Here is a 9112-nt window from a genome sequence, read left to right on the forward strand (position 1 = left end):
GAGAACACCTGTCATACCAGATTTTAAATTAACTTTACTGGATAATCACACTTTGCGATAAAAGGAGATGCGATACTCAGAAAATGAGCTAATATACAGAGCTCGGCGCCATCTTGGAACAATCGCATGTCACATCTCATCTTGTATAATATTGTCAATAATCGCCTACCTTTAGTTGTCTTCATCAGAAAGAATCCCAGGTCCACAACAGATGTATTTTCGGTCGAAAAAGTCCATACTTCACGTTCCATTAGCCTGCTCTTGGTAGCGCGTCCTTGGGCTCTCTCCAAATTCTCCGATGTGCGCAGGGCTGAAGTTTCGGATAAAATGATTCTCCCGCCTGTAGGTTCGTTCAAACATGTCAAACGTTGTAAAACATTAATCTTCAGGGCCTGTAACACCAAGAGAGCCAATAAGATTCGAGGGGGATGATTTAATTGTCTTTCAAACTGTTTCCAAAGGTGGGGGTAGACATGGCCGCCGGCGTCATAATGGTGATGGCCCATCCCCTGTGACCAATTTCCAATGAGTCTCATTCACTGAGTTTCGACTGTATAAGGCTCAAACCACTGTGAAAAGACTGGCGACATCTAGTGGAAGCAATAGGAAGTGCTCACTGAACCATGGTTAACGGTGTGATTTATAGGGAAAGATGAGAAGTCGAGTCCACAATTCTGAATTCCACTTCCTGTTTCAATCGGTCTCGGGGTTTTGACTGCCATTTGAGTTCTGTTATACTCACAGACACCATTCAAACAGTTTTAGAAACTTTAGGGTGTTTTCTATCCATATATAATAAGTATATGCATGCCCTAGCTTCTGAGTTTGATTAGTAGGCCGTTGAAAATGGGAACGATTTTTTTCAAAATGCGCTGTGGCGCCCCCTATCCTAGGGTATCCTCAAGAGGTTTTAAGACGATTTATTATTTGATAATCTTGCCGTTTGCTAATAGCAGCTGTTTTGCTGGTTATACAAAGTTTAGCAATATGTTGTTGAAAGATTTGCGCCGGAGGGGATGGCTGCCGTTTTATGGGCTTGTTTTTTTCACATTGTTTGTAACTTATTTTGTACATAATGTTGCTGCTACCGTCTCTTATGACCGAAAAGAGCTTCTGGACATCAGAACAGCAATTACTCACCTATTTTTTTCTTTAATGAGTCGGACGAGAGGGATTTACTCCAAACACTTGAACAGGCCCTCATCCCCATCATTCTCAGGAGAAGATGGAGGTATTGCGGAAGGAGATCAGGGTGCCTTGTGAGGATCCGGCAATGAGTGGCTAATCTGCCTTTGCAATCGATACTATTGGCCAATGTACAATCGCTGGCTAATAAAGTGGACAAACTAAAAGCACGTATATCCTACCAACGGGACAATAAAAACTGTAATATCCTATGTTTCACCAAGTTGTGGCTGAACGATGACATGAATAACATACAGCTGGCGGGTTCTATACTGTATCGGCAGGATAGAACAGCAGCCTCTGGTAAGACAAGGGGTGGGTGTCTACGAATATTTCTAAACAACAGCTGGTCCACGATATCTAAGGAAGTCTCAAGGTTTTGCATGCCTGAGGTAGTGTGGTCTACAACTTATCATGAGATACTCTATCTACCTAGGGAGTTTTCATGTATAGTCTATTTACCACCACAAATCGATGCTGGCTCTAAGACCGCACTCAATGAGCTGTATACGGCCATAAGCAAACAGGAAAATGTTCATCCAGAGGCAGCGCTCCTAGTGGCCGGTGACTGTAATGCAAGAACTTAAATCAGTTTGACCTAATTTCTACAAACATGTTACATGTGCAACCAGAGGGAAAAAAACTCTAGACCACCTTTACTCCACACACAGAGACGTGTACAAAGCTCCCCCTCGCCCTCCATTTGGCAAATCTGACCATAATTCTATCCTCCTGATTCCTGCTTAAAAGCAAAAATGAAAGCAGGAAGCACCAGTGACTCAGTAAAAAACCATGGTCAGATGAAGCAGATGCTAAGCTACCGGACTGTTTTGCTAGCACAGACTGGAATATGTTCTGGGATTCCTCCAATGGCATTGAGGAGTACACCACATCAGTCACTGGCTTCATCAATAAGTGCATCGATGACATTGTCCCCACAGTGACTATACGTACATACCCCAACCTGAAGCCATGGATTACAGTCAACATCCTTACTGAGCTAAAGGGTAGAGCTGCCGCTTTCAAGGAGCGGGACTAAGAAATCCCGCTATGCCCTCCGATGAACCATCAAACAGGCAAAGCGGCAATACAGGATTACAATCGAATCGTACTACACCGGCTCCTACGCTTGTCGGATGTGGCAGGGCTTGCAAACTATTACAATCTACAAAGGGAAGCACAGCCGACAGCTGCCCAGTGACACAAGCCTACCAGATGAGCTAAACTACTTCTATGCTCGCTTCGAGGCAAATAACACTGAAACATGCATGAGAGCACCAGCTGTTCCAAAAGACTGTGTGATCATGCTCTTCGCAGCCGATGTGAGTAAGAACTTTAAACAGGTCAACATTCACAAGGCCGCAGGGCCAGACAGATTACCAGGACGTGTACTCCGAGCATGCGTTGACCAACTGGCAAGTGTCTTCACTGACATTTTCAACCTCTCCCTGTCCGAGTCTGTAATACCTACATGTTTCAAGCAGACCACCATAGGCCCTGTGCCCAAGAACACTAAGGTAACCTGCCTAAATGACTGCCGACCCGTAGCACTCATGTCTGTAGCCATGAAGTGCTTTGAAAGGCTGGTCATGGCTCACATCAACACTATTAGAGAACTGGCCACCCCTCATAGCCTGGTTCCTCTCTAGGTTTCTTCCTGGGTTTTGGCCTTTCTAGGGAGTTTTTCCTAGCCACCGTGCTTCTACACCTGCATTGCTTGCTGTTTGAGGTTTTAGGCTGGGTTTCTGTACAGCACTTTGATATATCAGCTGATCTAAGAAGGGTTATATAAATACATTTGATTTGATATTATCCCAGAAACCCTAGACGCACTACAGATCCACAGATGATGCAGTCTCTATTGCACTCCACACTGCCCTTTCACACCTGGACAAAAGGAACACCTATGTGAGAATGCTATTCATTGACTACAGCTCAGTGTTCAATACCATAGTGCCCTTAAAGCTCATCACTAAGCTAAGAAGCCTGGGACTAAACACCTCCCTCTGCAACTGGATCCTGAACTTCCTGATGGGCCGCCCCCAGGTGTTAAGGGTAGGTAACAACACATCCGCCACGCTGATCCTCAACACGGGGGCCCCTCAGTGGTGCATGCTCAGTCCCCTCCTGTACTCCCTGTTCACTCATGACTGCACGGCCAGGCACGACTCCAACACCATCAAGTTTGCTGATGACACAGCGGTGGAAGGCATGATCACCGACAACGACGGGACAGCCTATAGGGAGGAGGTCAGAGACCTGGCCATGTGATGCCAGGACAATAACCTCTCCCTCAACGTGATCAAGACAAAGGAGATGATTGTGGACTACAGGAAAAGGAGGACCGAGCACGCCCCATTCTCATTTTCCCCCGGGGCTCTAGTGGAGCAGGTTGAGAGCTTCAAGTTCCTTGGCGTCCACATCACCAACAAACTAACGTGGTCCAAGCACACCAATATAGGCGTGAAGAAGGCACGACAAAACCTATTCCCCCTCAGGAGACTGAAAAGATTTGGCATGGGTCTCAGATCCTCAAAAGGTTCTACAGCTGCACCATCGAGAGCATCCTGACGTGTTGCATCACTGCCTGGTATGGCAACTGCTCGACCTCCGACCGCAAGTCACTACAGAGGGTAGTACATATGGCCCAGTACATCACTGGGGCCAAGCTTCCTGCCATCCAGGACCTCTATACCAGGTGGTGTCAGAGGAATGCCCTAAAAATTGTCAAAGACTCCGGCCACCCTATTATAGACTGTTCTCTCTGCTACCACACGGCAAGCGGTACCGGAGTGCCAAGTCTAGGTCCAAGAGGCTTCTAAACAGCTTCTACCCCCAAGTCATAAGACTCATGAACATCTAATCAAATGGCTACCCAGGCTATTTGCATTGCCCCCCCCCCTTTTACGCTGCTGCTACTCTCTGTTATTATCTATGTGTAGTTACTTTAATAACTCTACCTAGATGTACATATTGCCTCAATTACCTCTACTAACCGGTGCCCCCGCACATTGACTCTGTACCGGTACCCCCTGTATATAACCTCGCTATTGTTATTTTACTGCTGCTCTTTAATTATTTGTTCCTTTTTTTTGTGGTATTTTTCTTAACTGCATTGTTGGTTAAGGGCTTGTAAGTAAGCATTTCACTGTAAGGTGTTGTATTCGGGCACATGTGACAATTATTTTTTTTTTTACAAATGTTAATGTCCAGGTCAAGAAAGCTTGCCAGCAGCCAGAGTACCCGCGGTTACAGCAAGTGTAATTAGCTCCAATTAGTGTAATTTGCTCAATATAGAAGTGTTGCCCTTATTTTCTACTAGTCTGTTATATTTGTATTTATTATGGATCCACATTAGCTGCTGCCAAGGCATCAGCAACTCTTCCTCGGGTCCGGCCAGGACCAGAAGTCCCCAAAAGAATAGTAAACAAACAAAAATCTGACCAACTGGGGACATTTTTGATGGTCCCCAGTTGGTCAAATGCTATTTCTATGGGGTTTAGGGTTAGGGTTAGAATTAGTGTTAGGGTTAGAATTACGTTAAGGGTTAGGAGCTAGGTTTAGTTTTAGGGTTAGGTTTAGGGTTACGGTTAGGTTTTTGGGTTAAGGTTAGGGTTAAGGTTAGGGTAAGAGTACAGGTTAGGTTTAAGGTTAAGGTTAGGTTTTTGGGTTAAGGTTAGGGTAAGAGTACGGGTTAGGGTTAGGAGTTAGGGAAAATAGGATTTTGAATGGGACTGACTTGTGTGTACCCACAAGATTAGCTGTACAAGACAGTGTGTGTGTGTGTGTGTGTGTGTGTGTATACACACACCCACACTCTGAGTGTACAAAACATTAGGGAAACCTGCTCTTTCCATGGCATAGACTAACCAGGTGAATCCAGGTGAAAGCTTATTGATGTCACCTGTTAAATCCACTTCAATCAGTGTAGGTGAACGGGGGAGAAGACAGGCTAAAGAAGGATTTTTAAGCCTTGAGACAATTGAGACATGGATTGTGTATGTGTGCCATTCAGCAGGTAAATGGGCAAGACAACATATTTAAGTGCTGCTGAGTTTTTCACACTCAACAGTGTTCTGTGTGTATCAATAATGGTCCACCACCCAAAGGACATCCAGTCAACTTGACACAACTGTGGGAAGCATTGGAATCAACATGGTCCAGCATCCCTAAGGAACTCTTTCTACACCTTGTAGAGTCCATGGCCAGACAAATTGAGGCTGTTCTGAGGGCAACTCAATATTAGGAAGATGTTCCTAATATAACCGGACCTCCGGTTGAATACCCATGTTCTAAAATATACCAACCTTGCCAGCAAGCATGCTAGCTAAGATAGTTAGACAAGCTAGCTACTGTAACTTGATTGATAGCCGGAAATGGTTTCCTGGTAGCTAGTTATGAGGTTTGGAAATTGGGAAGCTATCTGGGCTAGCTAAAGCCAACTTCCTAAAATTGCTAAGTGGCTAGTAGCCTAGTATTACAGAGAGAAAAAAGCAAAATGTGACAAATCTTAATGGGGCACATGCCCCTGTGCCCCCTATGGGCATGACGCCTATGCACACATGCACGCACGCACACAACCATGACCAGGCTGAGGAACTATGTTCTGGGCTCCTAAACTGAGCCATATGAATGGAAAACAAACACTTGTAACACTTCACACTGAAACACAGAGCCCTGTGTTACTCAACACACAGTAGCAGGTTGTTTCATACTCCCATAATGTTTTCTACACCAGATCAGTAATCCTTTCATAAATTGCCTGTTCACAGGCATATTGCACACATTTTTGGAGGATTGCCAAGGCCCCACCGAAACTAGGTCTGGCGTATGCCCTGATCTCAGCGACAAACTTCATATCTGGTTGATTGCCAGTTGTTGTTGTATTTGGTTGCATAATAAACCATTCTACACTACCGGTTATCCCTGACATTTTAATGTGTATCATAAACTATTATGATGACCATAAAGTATATGTTTGAATGAGATTGTCAGAGTCCTGTTTATGACTTTGACTAATTTTATAGTGCTGCTTGCCTGCTTTTGTTTTTGTCAGCTGCATATGATCACACTTTTAGATTCTGCAAATGATCACACTTTAGACTAGAACGTGATTGTGACAGTTTTAATATTGTCTCGGAAATGTCTACTAATGTACTAATAGTATCTATTAGTGCTTTTCAAGATAACTTTTGAAGGTTTTCAACGTCACATTTGTTTTGTTGTGCATAACAAGTTGCGTCATATTGACGATGCTGTACTAGTTTATGAAGCCAAGTGTTACAGAGCTAGCTATCGTTTTAATCAGTGATTTCATCACATTGAATGTGTCTGTTTGCAGTGATAAGCCCTGTCATGAGGCCCACAATATCTCCATTGTCCCCCTGCTGTGGGTAACCCAAACAGCAGAGATCACCTGGCTGAGAGGGAGGGTTGTTTGGGAGGGGCACCACCACCTGTTAGGTGACGCATGGCCTCTGAGCTCATGAAGCTCTGCTCTGGTCCAACAGGAAGGAAACTCGGGTAAGAAACACAGCCAGCTCTTTGTTATTACTTAGACTTATGCTCCGCTCCATTACTGCCCCTCCTTTCCCCATTGCTCTCTTTCTCTCTCTCTCTCTCTCTCTCTCTCTCTCTCTCTCTCTCTCTCTCTCTCTCTCTCTCTCTCAATTGTTTAAACCATTTCTATCTCTTCTCTCCCTCGCTTATCCCCTGATTCCCCATGTAGGCCTCTCTCTCACCCTCAGTTTCCCACATGTTCCCCTCTCTCTGTTATATATTCTGACCTATTTTCTAATAAGAGCTACATTATATGGTTACATAAGAGCAAGACTGTCTCTGCAGTTGATACCCTGATTCAGTCCAGCTCTGCTGTGTTCTGTCTCACAGAGGGGTGCTGGCACTGGAAGACTCCCAGCACCACAGTGCCTGAGGCTACAGATTTGGGAGCCCGTAGGTCCTTAGTGAGAAATGATGAAAGTGTGAGCTCTTATTCCTTTGTCAAATCTCCAGCCCTCACCTGCGTACCATTCAATTCCAGGACTGCAGCAGTTGACTAAAATGAAATTAAATAAATGAACACCCGAACATATCATTGAAATACTTTTGCCCCCAAAACAGCCTCGATTTGTGGGGCATGGACTCTACAAGGTGTCGAAAGCGTTCCACAGGGATGCTGGCCCATGTTGACACCAATGCTTTCACCTGGATTCACCTGGTCAGTCTACGTCTTGGAAAGAACAGTTCTTAATGCTTTGTATACTCAGTGTATAAACCATATCGTTTATCTTATTTACATTACGACACTCCTTATATCACGTCAATAGACACACCTATGTAAGTGACGCTTGTGATTGGAGGTTGGGTTGTGACTGGAGAGGAGTTGGTCTGAACGCAGGGAGGAAGGGGTTAGAAGTAGACTTTGAGATGGGCCACTCCCCAGGTCTATTCACTGAGCCGCTCTGGACCAGTTTGAGGGCTGTTATGTTGCGTAACCATTATGTAACAGAGTTTAATGGGACACACAGCCCCTCATTCACTCCCCCCTGCCTCCCACCTACTCACGTTTTTTGCACAGTTAAATGTATGTCTATTGCTAGGAATGTTTTGAATCTTTCCATTCAATTCCAATGCTCTTTTGATTTGATGCATAGAGGCAAACAATACCAGGATATTAAAGCATGAGCCATGTAACCTTTTTGAGTACTGTTTTCAAAACAGAGATTTGTATACTCGTATGTTTATTTAATAGTTATGTTTATTCCATCACTGTCAGCATTGTATGATAACAGCCATGCTAGAGTTTTTTTCAAATAATGAACCGCAAGGAATTGCTCTTTTAGGCCATGCTTTGTGGAAAAATGTGGTCCTGTCAACAGCGGAGAGGTGCGACTATGCATGCCATTTTTGTGCTGTGTGTGTGCATGGTAGGACCTGATGGCAGTCGGTGGTTTTGAATCAGGGTTGTAGTTGTCGCTTACCACAGCTGAGCAGGGATTAAGTAGTGGTTTGGACTAAAATTCAATACCTGTATTTTCCTCACATAAAAAAAAAGAATATTTAACCATTAAATACATGTCTTTCATCAAATGAGTAGGTCCATATGTACTGTAAGTATCATAGTCTTTCACAGCCTGTGGTTCAGGTGTTGCGTGCTGTAGAAGCTGGGGGAATTCCACTCTATAACATTAATACCTGACTTTGATTTGCCCCGGCTGTGAAACCCAGAGGTGTCTGCAACCTGCCCCAGAAATGTGTGAAAAGGTTGCAGCGTGTCAGACTGGACATGAGACAGGCCTGTGTAATCCTGTGGCCCCCTCCCACGCTGGCTGCTCCACTGACCCTCTTCTCCAGGCTGGGAGGGACAGCCAGGTAACTGGAGAGCCTTGTTTGTGCTCTGTTTTCCAGGAGGTCTATTCTGCAGGAATCATTTTGTGACACGCACATCCAGCCCCCACCTCTCTCTCCTCCCTCCCTCCCTCCTTTCCTCTCCTTTCCTCATGCCTTCCTCCTTCTCTCGTTCCACTCTCTCACGTTGACCTACTTTTCTCCTAACCTGTTTATGGAAGCGACCCCGTGCTCCAATCAAATCAGGAAAAGGGGAAACACAGCAGAATCCAGTAGACGAGTGCTGCAGTTGTCAGGGAATGTCACCTTGACACTATTGCAGGGTGACATCAGTCGCACCACCCAGACCAAGCATGGGCTGAACACAAAGTAAAAATATTTTGTGTGCGTTTGTGAAGGGCATTGAGGTGTCAGCCCTCAAAGAGCTACTTTGTTTGCAGGCTTAGTCCAGGTCACTCCCTTCCTTTGTCTTTGTGTTGTTATGAACATAACCTCGTTGTTGTGTGTTTTGGGAGGGCGGCAGAGAAGATAGCATGAGAAAAAGACGCTGCCCCACTGGGCTCTGCCTTGATTTACAGCC

Source organism: Salmo salar, chromosome 06, assembly GCF_965601325.2.
Source record: "Salmo salar chromosome 06, fSalSal1, whole genome shotgun sequence".
Taxonomy (NCBI): domain Eukaryota; kingdom Metazoa; phylum Chordata; class Actinopteri; order Salmoniformes; family Salmonidae; genus Salmo; species Salmo salar.